Source organism: Gobio gobio (genome assembly GCF_949357685.1).
Source record: "Gobio gobio genome assembly, chromosome: 20".
Taxonomy (NCBI): domain Eukaryota; kingdom Metazoa; phylum Chordata; class Actinopteri; order Cypriniformes; family Gobionidae; genus Gobio; species Gobio gobio.
The window spans coordinates 27,683,126-27,695,307 of record NC_137113.1 but is presented as its reverse complement, the minus strand read 5'-3'; the positions used below and the strand labels follow the sequence as shown (position 1 = coordinate 27,695,307).

The following is a 12,182-nucleotide window of genomic DNA, read 5'->3' as shown; positions in this document are numbered from 1 at the left end:
TGGACCTCCAGGACTGCACCTTTTCTGCCAGAGCTTCACGAGGAGCTCGCAAAGTCCTGGAACGCGCCATTCTCCGCAAGGGTCTCGTCTCAGGCTTCTTCGGCGCTCTCACAAGTTGACGGCGCGGCTGAGAAAGGCTACAATGCTATCCCTCCGGTGGAAGAGGCCTTCTGGTTGGCGCTCAAAGGCTGCCCTCCCGTCTAAGGCCTGCAGAGTGATATAGTGTGTCATAGTGTGTCATAGAGTGTCATCGCTGATCGGCCGCGCTTTCGCTGCCTCCGGTCAAGCGGCATCTGCTCTGCACTCTATGGCCGTGCTGCAAATCCTCCAAGCTAATCTCCTCCGCGACCTGGACGAGAAAAGCTATGACACTGAGTTGGTCACGGATTTGCGAAGCGCGACGGATCTCGCCCTTCGCGCTACCAAGACCGCAGCACAGGCCCTCGGACGCTCTATGGCCTCCCTCACGGTAGCTGAGCGCCACCTCTGGCTCACGCTCGCGGATATGCGAGAAACAGAGCGCGCTGCCTTTCTAAACGCCCCGCTCTCCCCGTCTGGGCTCTTCGGACCAGCGGTCAAGGGGATCGTCGATCGTTTCTCTGAAGTGCAGAAGACGACTCAGGCCATGAACCTCTTCCTGCCTCGACGCCCCGGCGCTAGCAATAGCTCCGTTGCTCGCCGTCCTCGTGACCAGCCAGCACCGAGCTCCGCGCAGCGCCCAGCGCGGCCCCCTTCGTCTCAGCGAAGACCGAGCAGCCGCCCCAGATCGCGCTCTTCCAGCCGTGGTAAGCCGCCTCCCCCTCGGGGCCCCCGGCCTAGGATCGCGCTGAAGTCCGAGCCTCCAAAGTCCTCCTAGCCAGAGGGGAGAAACGACGGTTAAGTCCCGCCGCGGCCGGACCACCGTCAAAACTCTCTTTCCTGTCAGCCCCCACCACTGTGGCTGCTGCAGATGGATTTCACACAGCCAACGAGCCGGCAAAACTGCCCTCTCGCCTGTCAATAACCGCCGTTTTTACGGCGAACCAGAGAAATCACAAAAGTTGCACTATTTCTGGTTGCACGGCTCACGCCGTAGGTGCTTCAAATGCAGTAAATGTGCCCACTTTTCTGTGTTCACCCCTGCACACAAGCACTATAAGCCCCGTGTCTCTCACTCACATAAAGCGGCCACCGGCCGCTCGAGTGCTAGAGTTAGGTCACGTGTCCGCTTGTTTGCGTCCACGCCTAACCACCACACGCGCTGTCACACAGCCACTCTTAACCGGTCATGTTCCACGCGTAAGAGTTGTGCCCGCTCAAACGCGCTCACACATTTTCGCGAACATTATGCCTCAGGCGCTACGCGCCGCACCACACACCATTTGTTCTCCGCCCAGGGAGGCCGGAGCGATGAGTGTAGGGCCACACACAAGCCACTCCCCGCTCGAAGCGGCAGAGATACAGTGTGTAGGGCGGCCAGCCATCGCGAGCGATCGGCTGGCCCACAGCACAGAGAGCGCGCGCACTGCGCCCGCCCCTCCTATACAGGCCGTCAAACCCGCGAAGCGCGGCGTTTCGAGCTCGGAGGCCGTTCTATCCCGCGTGGCACACGCGAGAGCGTGGGAAGCCATTCCAGGTGTATCAGAATGGGTGCTGAAAACAGTGAAGCACGGCTACACTCTGCAGTTCGCTCGCCGCCCTCCGCGCTTCTGTGCGCGTACGGAGACGAGAGTGAGCGAGGAAGTAGCACATCTACTTCGAGCAGAGATAGCCACGCTGCTGTGCAAAGGGGCTATAGAACCGGTTCCCCATTCTATGAGCGAGTCAGGCTTTTACAGCCGGTATTTTCTCGTGCCAAAAAGGATGGGTCGCTCAGACCGATTCTGGATCTGAGGCGTCTGAACAAAGCTCTTATGAGAAGATCGTTCAAGATGCTCACGACCAAGCAGATCCTCGCGCATATTCGCCCGAGAGACTGGCTAATCTCCCTAGATTTGAAAGATGCATCTTTTCAAATCAAGATAACGCCGCGTCACAGGCCATTCTTACGATTCGCCTTCGACGGCCAGGCTTATCAATTCACCGTCCTTCCGTTTGGCCTGTCACTAGCACCCCGTACATTTACGAAGTGCATGGCCCTCGCTCCCCTGAGAAGTCGAGGGATGCGAGTATTGAACTATCTGGACGATTGGCTCATCCTGGCGCAGTCAGAGGCCGAGCTCCTCGCCCACAGGGCAATGCTGCTCAGCCATCTGGACAGCCTGGGGCTCACGGTCAATTGGACCAAGAGCTCATTAGTGCCCACGCAATCAACCTCATTTCTGGGTTTGAATCTGGACACTGTGGAAATGTCAGCCCGCCTGTCACCCCAACGCGCGCGCCAAGTTCGGCACATGGCAGCGTACTTCCGGCCGGGCAAAATCGCACCTCTCAAGCTCTTTCAGAGGATGCTGGGACGTATGGCCTCAGCTGCAGCTGTGCTCCAGCTGGGCTTAATGCGCATGCGCCCGCTGCAATGCTGGTTAAACGCCCGAGTGCCTCACAGAGCCTGGGCGTCCGGAGGCTTCAGGATCAGAGTGACTCAGGGCTGCGTTTCAGCCCTAGAGCCCTGGTTAGTAGCCGACTGTTACCAGCGGGGAGTGACGATGGGAGCCATCTCACACCGCAAGGTCATCTCGACGGACGCCTCCACCTTGGGTTGGGGCGCCGTTTTCGAGGGCAGATCGGCCTCGGGCCTCTGGTCGAGCGGAGAAAAGCTCCTACACATAAACTGTTTGGAGATGATAGCGGTAGAGAACGCGCTCAAGCAGTTTCTCCCGCTTATACGAGGACACCACGTGTTGGTCCGGTCGGACAATACCACAGTGGTGTCCTACGTGAACCGGCAGGGCGGTGTCAGGTCCAGGTGTCTGGGCAATCTGACAGAACGCCTGCTCGTGTGGGCACACAGCTCGCTGCGCTCGCTGAGAGCTGCGCACATACCGGGCCACCTCAATGTGGGCCCGGACAAGCTGTCCAGGGGCCTCATTCTCCCAGGAGAATGGTCCCTGCACCCTCAGACAGTCCAGCTGGTATGGCGCCTATTCGGCAGAGCGGAGCTCGACCTCTTTGCAAAAAAAGAGAACGCCCGCTGCCCGACGTTTCTGTCCAAAAGCGAGGATGCGCTGTCCCAACCTTGGCCCAGCCTCCCGCTGTATGCTTTCCCGCCGATTTCCCTATTGCCCCAGGTCATAGCGAAAATCAGTGAGACGCGCCGCCCGGTGCTCCTTATAGCGCCGCGCTGGGAGAACCAGATTTGGTACCCAGAGCTGGTGAAGCTGTCGCACTCACCCCCCTGGCCAGTTCCGCTGAGAGCAGACCTCCTCTCTCAAGCAGGAGGGTCAGTTTGGCATCCCCATCCAGAGCGATGATCTCTGCATGTATGGGTGACCAACGGATACCCGTTGACCTGCCCGAAGGGGTTAGGAACACGATTTCACACTCTAGAGCCCCCTCGACGAGGCGGTTATATAGTTGTAAGTGGTCGGTGTTCACTGAGTGGTGTGTTTCCAAGGGATTGGACCCACAGCAATGTGGGGTCCAGCGGGTGCTCTCCTTCCTCCAGGAGCTTTTGGAACTGGGCAGGTCCCCTTCCACGCTCAAGGTGTATGTGGCGGCTATAGCAGCGTTCGCTCAGACGACGCTAGGTAGCACGCTAGGAAGGAACGAGCTCGTCATCCGTTTCCTCAGAGGAGCCAGACGGATGAATCCCCCGCGGCCCCCATCGGTTCCTATATGGGATCTGGCCTTGGTCCTAGACGCCCTGAAGGCTCATCCCTTTGAACCGCTCGAGACTGTGGAACCAAGGTTCCTTTCGCTAAAAAACGCGTTCCTGATAGCTCTGGCTTCAGTAAAACGCGTGGGGGATCTACACGCGCTCTCAGTGAGCCCGACGTGTAAGGAGTTCAGCCCGAATGACTCCAAGGTCATTCTTAGGCCGAGGCATGGTTATGTCCCCAAAGCGATAGGCACTCCCTTCAGGGCGCAGATTGTCTCCCTCTCGGCTCTGCCAGCATCCGATGAGGGGGACGGTGGCAATGTCCTCTGCCCTGTCAGGGCATTGAGGGTTTATGTCACACGCTCCGCCGCCTTCAGGCGTTCTGAGCAGCTATTTGTTTCGTTTGGTGGGCGCACTAAAAGTCTCGCCTCCTCGAAACAGACCCTGTCCAGGTGGATAGTGGACACGATTGCAACAGCATACGCTTCCAAACACCTGCAGTGCCCGCTAGGTGTCAGAGCACACTCCACTAGAGGCATGGCCTCTTCGTGGGCTTGGGCCAGAGGGATTTCCATCCACGATATCTCTATGGCGGCAGGCTGGGCCTCCCCGTCTACGTTCGTGAGATTTTACAATCTGGAAGTTCCTGCCTTACAGGCGAAAGTGTTATCAGTTTAATAGGGCTGTTGGTTCTGCCCAGTGATTCTGCGCAGACATAGCTCACATACTGGTAGTAAGTTCGGTACTAGGCTTATGTGAATTTGAAGGAGACCGGTGGTGCCGTTCCCTCATTTACGAGACAAGCTGTTATGAGTTTGAAGGAGACCGGCGGTGCCGTTACCTCACTCATATAACAAGATATTGTGAATTTGAAGGCGACCGGCGTTGCCGTTCCCTCATTCATGAGACAAGGTGTGGCGAATTTGAAGGAGACCGGCAGGTGCCGTTCCCTCATTCATGGGACAGGGTGTTGTAACCACCCGTTGTAACCACCCGTCAGTTCGAATGAAGTGTCGGTATATGTGGTGGCCCGTTTTCCTTACCGGCCACCCTGCCCGAGCAGTGTTATGGTCCCCGGTTCCCTGGCATACATATGCTGTACGCGAGGCGCGCACGGCGTTGACAATGTGTTCCCGATGCGTAAGGAAACTTACGCAATACGAGAGAACCTCTCGTAAGAGAACGGTACTCGGTTACTTAACGTAACCTCGGTTCTCTCCAGAAGAGGGAACGAGTATTGCGTTCCTTGCCGTGCGCCCCGCGGGCTTTTACGCTTCAGAACTACGAAAACCGAATACGCAGCCCGTGAGCCCCGCTTATATACACGTGGCCACGCCCCACCTGTAGGCAAATGAAGCCAGGTGGGCGCGAAGCGCCCTCATTGGTCGCCACGTCACGCGGGCTCACCGATAGGCTGCTGCAGTTGCCAGCAGAGCAGCCAATAGCACGCTGGAATAGCCTGCTATGGTCTGCCAGGCTGCCGCACTGCGTTGACAATGTTACAAAATTAAGGATAATTTTGGGTTTTTCAGAAATCTCGAAGAAAGAATACTTTCCCGATGCGTAAGGAAACTTACGCAATACTCGTTCCCTCTTCTAGAGAGAACCGAGGTTACGTTAAGTAACCGAGTGTGGTTCTTTATAATTCTTTAGCACTTTAATCTGTTTCAAATATTTGTTTACTTTATACATTTTTGTGTATTGCTTTATTGTATTTAAATGTTTGGTTCTTTTGTTATAAGAAAGTTTTTAAACCTGTTATAGTATGACAACATTTTTTTTGCAACTTTTTTTTAAATATCGTGATAATACCGTATACCGTGAAAAAAGCTTCAGCAATTAATCGCAACATGAAAATTTGATACCGGCACATGCCTACATGTATCGCACTAAAATGATTATTGTCCATCGCTGACTGGGAGGAGCAGTCGCGCGCAGTCCCACGTCTCTGGAATAATTTGCCTAATCTTCACGGTACTTTAGACCGCAGTGGAAACGCAGACACTAGCAGGTCTGGAGATAAAAAAGTTCCTGTAAAAAAAGTTCCATGTACAAATTGTTCCGGGCAATTTCGGTGAAAACGGGGCTTTAATGTCTGCCTCACGATGTTTAGAATTACTTAGATGAAAATTGAAAATGATCTTGCAAAATGGAGTTACTTTTGATGAAATGAATTATAGTTATCATAATATCACGACCTCAAAGAGAAATCACATGACACACCAGGCGAATGAGGAAAGACAGCTGTCCATTACTGCGTTCACGAGTGCAGGTAAGAGCAGCTGTACCCCGAGTGAGAGCGAGATAACGTAGGCCTATATGACAGCAAATATGATCTCGAGACAAATGCTTCCTTTAAGTTTCATCAAGGGTTTAAAAACAGAAAACACAAAGTGCTGTTAGAAACTTCACTTAACAGCGTTATCTTTGTGTCTCTGTGTCTGTCAGCGGAGCGCGTTTTCTCACCCAGGAATATCATCATCCACATGATATAATTTTTTTTCTCAACAATAAAATGTGAAACAATATATACGAGGTAACCATATTCCGACTCTAGTGTGTTCTGCACGATAACTGTGTCCTGTGCGACATCTTTGTCCTGTGTCTGCCACTGTAGCTTCTCTATGTGCTTTGAAAGGGAGGGGTGAGCGGTTGCAGTTCGCAATCTCACAGCTAGAAGCTGCTAAAATTTACACAGTGCACCTTTAAATATTTTAAGGTCAAACTTTTTTTTTGCCTGATAAACGTCATAAGGTCCTTTCTATGATATTTCCTGTTTTATGTGTTTTTTCCCCCTGCATATTTCTAATTGTTGGTCGAACACCATGATTTGATTTGGCAGAAAAAAAAAGTTTTCAAAATATTAAAGAGTTAGTTCACCCAAAAATGAAAATTCTGTCATTAATTACTCACCCTCATGTCGTTGGACACCCGTAAGACCTCCGTTCATTTTCGGAACACAAATGAAGATATTTTAGTTGAAAGCTGATGGCTGAGAAAAGCTTCAGACAGGCCTCCATTGGCATTCAGTACATTGACACTTCCAAGATCCATGAAAGGCACTTAAAACGTCGTTACACACAGTGGCTCTACAATAATCTTACGATGCGACGACAATAGTTTTTGTGCGCAAAAAAAAATCAAAATAACACCTTTATCCAACTTGTTCTCGACGCATGCGCGAGAATATGACGCAGATCCGGCGTTCGGACATATGGCCCAGAAGCGATTTGTTTACGAGCAGAGGAAGACGCGCGTGTCTCAGCTGTTGGATTCTACATTGATCGTGCTTTAGGTCTCGGCGTAGTGCTCAAAATGGGGCTTAAGTGTGTATTTCATGGATTCCCGAACGCCGGCGCTACGTCATATTCTCGCGCATGCGTCGTGGAGGCACACACGGAAGTCGAGAACAAGCTGGATAAAGGTGTTATTTTGATTTTTTTTTGCGCACAAAAACTAGTCGTCGCATCGTAAAATTATTGTAGAGCCACTGTGGTGAGATAGACTTTGTAACGATGTTTTAAGTGCCTTTCATGGATCTTGGCAATGTACTGAATGCCAATGGAGGCCTGTCTGAAGCCTTTCTCAGCCATCAGCTTTCAACTAAAATATCTTCATTTGTGTTCCGAATATGAACGGAGGTCTTACGGGTGTCCAACGACATGAGGGTGAGTAATTAATGACAGAATTTTCATTTTTGGGTGAACTAACCCTTTAATTATCAGTGAGGCAGTTCCCCTTCGAGGGAACTCGAACTGCGTCATCATGACGACACATTTGGGGAACGCCCCCAGTGTAACGCGTCTGAAGAATGAATGAAAAGTCCAATCCTGATTGGTGTTGCCCACGCTGGTTATAACCCACGCTGTGGCCAAGTCGAGTTTAGATTGGCCACAAGAAAGAGTTGACATCCAGTCGCCTTCTAAGCTGGATGAACGTTTTTTCAGGCATCGGGTTCATCCTCCACGCCGGGGCCTTCCGTTCTTCCCTGACTTACACAATGAGTTGTGCAAGTCATGGGAAAGACCCTTCTCAGCCCGTTTATCTACTCCCCCAGAGCTCGATTTTGCCAATGTGCTGGGGGCGGCTGATTCAGGTTATGCGGCGCTGCCGCGGGTTGAAGAGGCGCTCGCGAATCCTGAAGTCGCGCCCTCTATGCAGACTGGCACACCAGGTCCTCTTGTGGTCCCAGGGGAAATTGTTGTCCCTCAGTGCAATGTACATCCCCGGGGACCAAAACCAGGGAGCAGACATCCTGTCGAGGCAGGGGCTGAGTCCCGGGGAGTGGCGACTCAACCCAGAGGTGGTGGAGGCCATGTGCGAGAGGTTTGGCCCGGTGGAAGTGGATCTCTTCGCGTCTCGAGAGACGTCCCACTGCCCACTGTGGTTCTCCCTCAGCCATCCGGCTTCGCTAGGGCTGGATGCCATGGCTCAGATGTGGCCGAGGCTGCGTCTGTACGCATTTCCCCCGATTGCCCTGCTCCCGGGAGTTCTGGAGCGGGTTCGCCGGGAGGGCGTCAGCCTTCTCCTAGTAGCACCCCGGTGGCCAACCAGGGTTTGGTTCTCCGACATCATCAACCTGCTGGACGGCCTTCCATGGCAGGTCCCTCTGAGGAGGGATCTGCTGTCTCAGGCGGGGGGCACAATATTTTACCCCCGGCCAGAGCTGTGGAACCTAGGAGAGGGCCTGTCAGCAGGTGTCGTGGAGACCTTACTCAGCTCAAGGGCTCCTTCCTCCAGGAGACTATACAGCCTGAAGTGGAATGTGTTTTCCACTTGGTGTAGAGAGCGTGAGGTGGACCCAGTTAACTGCCCAGTGGCTTCAGTGCTTGAGTTCCTCCAAGATCGTTTCTCCGCCGATCTTACCCCGTCCACACTTAAGGTGTACGTGGCTGCCATTGGGGCTTTCCACTCACCTCTAAGTGATGGGCTGCTGAGGAAGCACCATCTGGTTGTACGGTTCCTCCGTGGGGCTCGGAGGATGAGGCCTGCGGCTCATTCCAGAGTCCCAACCTGGGACCTGGCAGTGGTGCTCGAAGGGCTGGCTGAGGCCCCCTTTGAGTCACTGGAGTCGGCCGAGGCAAGGAACCTGACCTTCAAGGTGGCCTTTCTCCTTGCCATCACCTCTCTGAGGAGAGTGGGGGACCTCCAGGCCTTGGCAATTATGTCAACTTGCTTGGAGTTTGCCTCGGGCGGAGTTAAGGCCATCTTGCATCCTAACCCGGGCTATGTGCCCAAGGTGCCATCTAATGTAGCACTGTCAGTGGTTCTTCAGGCCTTCCATCCTTCACCTCACATGATGGCAGAAGAGGGCAGACTTCACCTCCTCTGCCCGGTTCGGGCATTGAGGATCTATTTGGAGAAGTCTGCACAGTGGAGGAAGTCAGACCAATTGTTGGTGTGTTTTGGTTCACCCAGGAAGATGCTGCCTGCTTCAAAACAGACAATCAGTAACTGGATTGTCCAGGCTATAGCCACGGCTTATCAGGTGCGCAATTTGCCTTCACCGATATCCGCGAGGGCTCATTCCACCAGGGGCATGGCGTCCTCGGTGGCCCTCCTTTCTGGAGCCTCTATGCAAGAATCTGCGAGGCGGCGGGGTGGGCCACTCCGCACACCTTCATAAGGTACTATAGTCTGCACCTCCCTGCGACACCTGGCACTAGAGTGCTCGCCTCCTAAGTGTGCCTGGGCTCCAGCTTCACACTAGGTAGGGAGTGATTGGTGTGGCATAGTGGGTACTCGTTCCCCAAATGTGTCGTCACGACGACGCAGTTCGAGTTCCCTCGAAGGGGAACGTCTCGGGTTATGACTATAACCCATGTTCCCCGAGAAGGGAACGAGACAGTGCATCGTCGCAGTGTCTCGTTCCCTTCTCGGGGAACATGGCTTGTAGTCATAACCTGAGATGTTTTGTTAAAAAAAAAAAAATTCTCTAAGAAAGTTTTTCATTTCACAAATTCACATTCACATTCACATTTTTTCCCATTATTATATTGGGACAGTTTTATCACAATGGCATTTGACTGTAAAAAAAAAGAAATGTGCATTAATTGCATTTTTTATGTATTTTTGAATTGATTAGATCCAGAGAAAAAAATCAGTGTGCACTTGATGAAACCTCACTTGGCGCTAAAAAATATTGTCATTCCCTGGTTTTCTTCTTTCGAGCCACTAGTGTCCCATGTGACATGGAGAATTGGGACAGCAGGAAATGAGTTGCCACCTCAGAGCTTGTGTGCTTATCACACCTAACGTCACAGCACTTAGCACCAGCCATCCACTGAAACAAACAGCTTGATGGCTCTTTACTTATTTATCACATATCAGAATTCATTATTAACATTTACCAGCTCCCAGCGCACACAAACACACACAGCCTTAAGACCACCATAAAACAAAATCGGCACGCAGGGTTTGTCTTGGTCTTCATAATTCCCAGGCTTCCTGATTAAGTATGGTTATAAACGTACCGAACACATTTCCACACATTCATTTGCATAAGCCAATTTTATTCTGAAGGTCAAACTCGAGAACGCAGCCAACAACACCCTTAATCTAATACAATGAGTGAAAAGCAAAGATGCACAAGGCCAAAGTTTCTCAAAGGCCCTCAAATCCTCCAGCAGAGGGATTTGTGTCGGGGAAATGTATTCTCATTTAGAATAACATGAGACATTGTGTTAGCACAGCGAGGGAGAGTGGAAGCTGATGTATGGCTGTTGAATTGGTTTTCCGCTCCAGTGGCGTCCCTGGCGAGATTAGTGTGAGAGCATGAGCTTTAGAGATCTCTCTGCTCATTAATGAAATATGGGGAGCGCTAAATATCAAACTGAATACTGATTTCGGAAGAACTATTGAATAGAGAATAGAACTTTAACACCACAATAACACTCTGAACTGATTTCAGCCTGCTGTATCTTCACAGAGATTCCTTTGTTTTACAGCTGATGACATCATACCTGTCATTGATTTATTCTAGTGATGCACCTATTACAATTATTGCTGATACAGATAAACTGAAATTATAGTCATGTTACGACCAAAAAATTATGATAAAATAACATACAAAAATCGAAAAACTATAACATAATAATATTAATAACTAAAACTATAACAATACCGCTATGTATTACATTCTACAACAGTGTTAACCGTGTTATTATTAAGGTATAGTTCACCCAAAAATGAATATTATCCCATAATTTACTCACCCTCAAGCCACTCTAGGTGTATAGGACTTTCCTCTTTCCGCCAAACACAATCAGAGTTATATTAAAAATATCCTGGCTTTTCCAAGCTTTATAATGGGAGTTAATAGTACCCAGTATTTTGAAGCCAAAAAAAGCGCATCCATCCATCATATAAGTTATCCATACGGCTCCAGGGTGTTAATAAAGGCCTTCTGAAGCGAATCGATGCGTTTGTGTAAGAAAAATATAAAATTTCTTTTAAAAAAAAACTTGTTTTAGACTTCTTATTCGTGACCGGTGTTTTGTTTTGTGCTATCCTCTGCCCTTGCAATTCGTCACTCTTCCACCGGAACTAGACTCATATACGGGCGTTAACGGACAGTGATTATAGTTTATAAAGTTATAAATATGGATGTTTTTTTTACAAAAATTAATCGATTCGCTTCAGAAGGCCTTTATTAACACACTGGAGACATATGGATTACTTTTATGATGGATGGATGCACTTTTTTGGGCTTCAAAATTTTAGTATTCACTCCCATTATAAAGTTTGGATTGTGTTTGGCTGAAAGAAGAAAGTCATATACACCTAGAATGGCATGATGGTGAGTAAATTATGGAATAATTAATTTTTTTTGGTGAACTACCCCTTCAGTTTGTAAGAATTAACTGTAAATGAGCATTAAATATATGTAAATTAATATACTGTATATATATATATTTTTTTTTTCATTTTTTTTTTTTTTCACTTAAATTAAATCTTTAAAAACACTAATTAAACACTGTTAAATGTTAAAAAATACAATTACAAAAATAATAATAACATAAATAAAACAATAACATTTTAACAATAAAAAATTATATATATATATCTGTATATATATCTGTTTTTTCAGATATTTGAAATATATATATATATATATATATATATATATATATATATATTCAATTAAAGTAAATCTTTAAAAACACTAATAATAAAATAGCACTGTTAAATGGGTTAAATTTGTGAAACAGGACCCACAGCATCACGAGAGGTCATGAGATCTGGATATTCATGAGACGAAAAACCCTATGAAGACATCATGTGTGGGTTGCGTTATATGAGCGTGTTACAGGAGGTCCTCCTCCATATAAGGCTGACTCATCTAAAACCACTTCTTTCCGCTCTTTAAATTGCTACGTGACTATTATAGACCATGGGATGTTAAGGTTCAGATGTGAACATCTCACCCAGTGTGTTCATGTGACTG

The 12,182-nt window shown here is 49.3% G+C and overlaps 1 protein-coding gene across 2 annotated transcripts in view; it reads right to left on the bottom strand.

Annotated features, from left to right (window-relative positions):
* Positions 1 to 12,182, bottom strand: part of lipf (lipase, gastric) — a 31,497-nt gene that overhangs the window by 9,014 nt on the left and 10,301 nt on the right. The window lies entirely within an intron of this gene.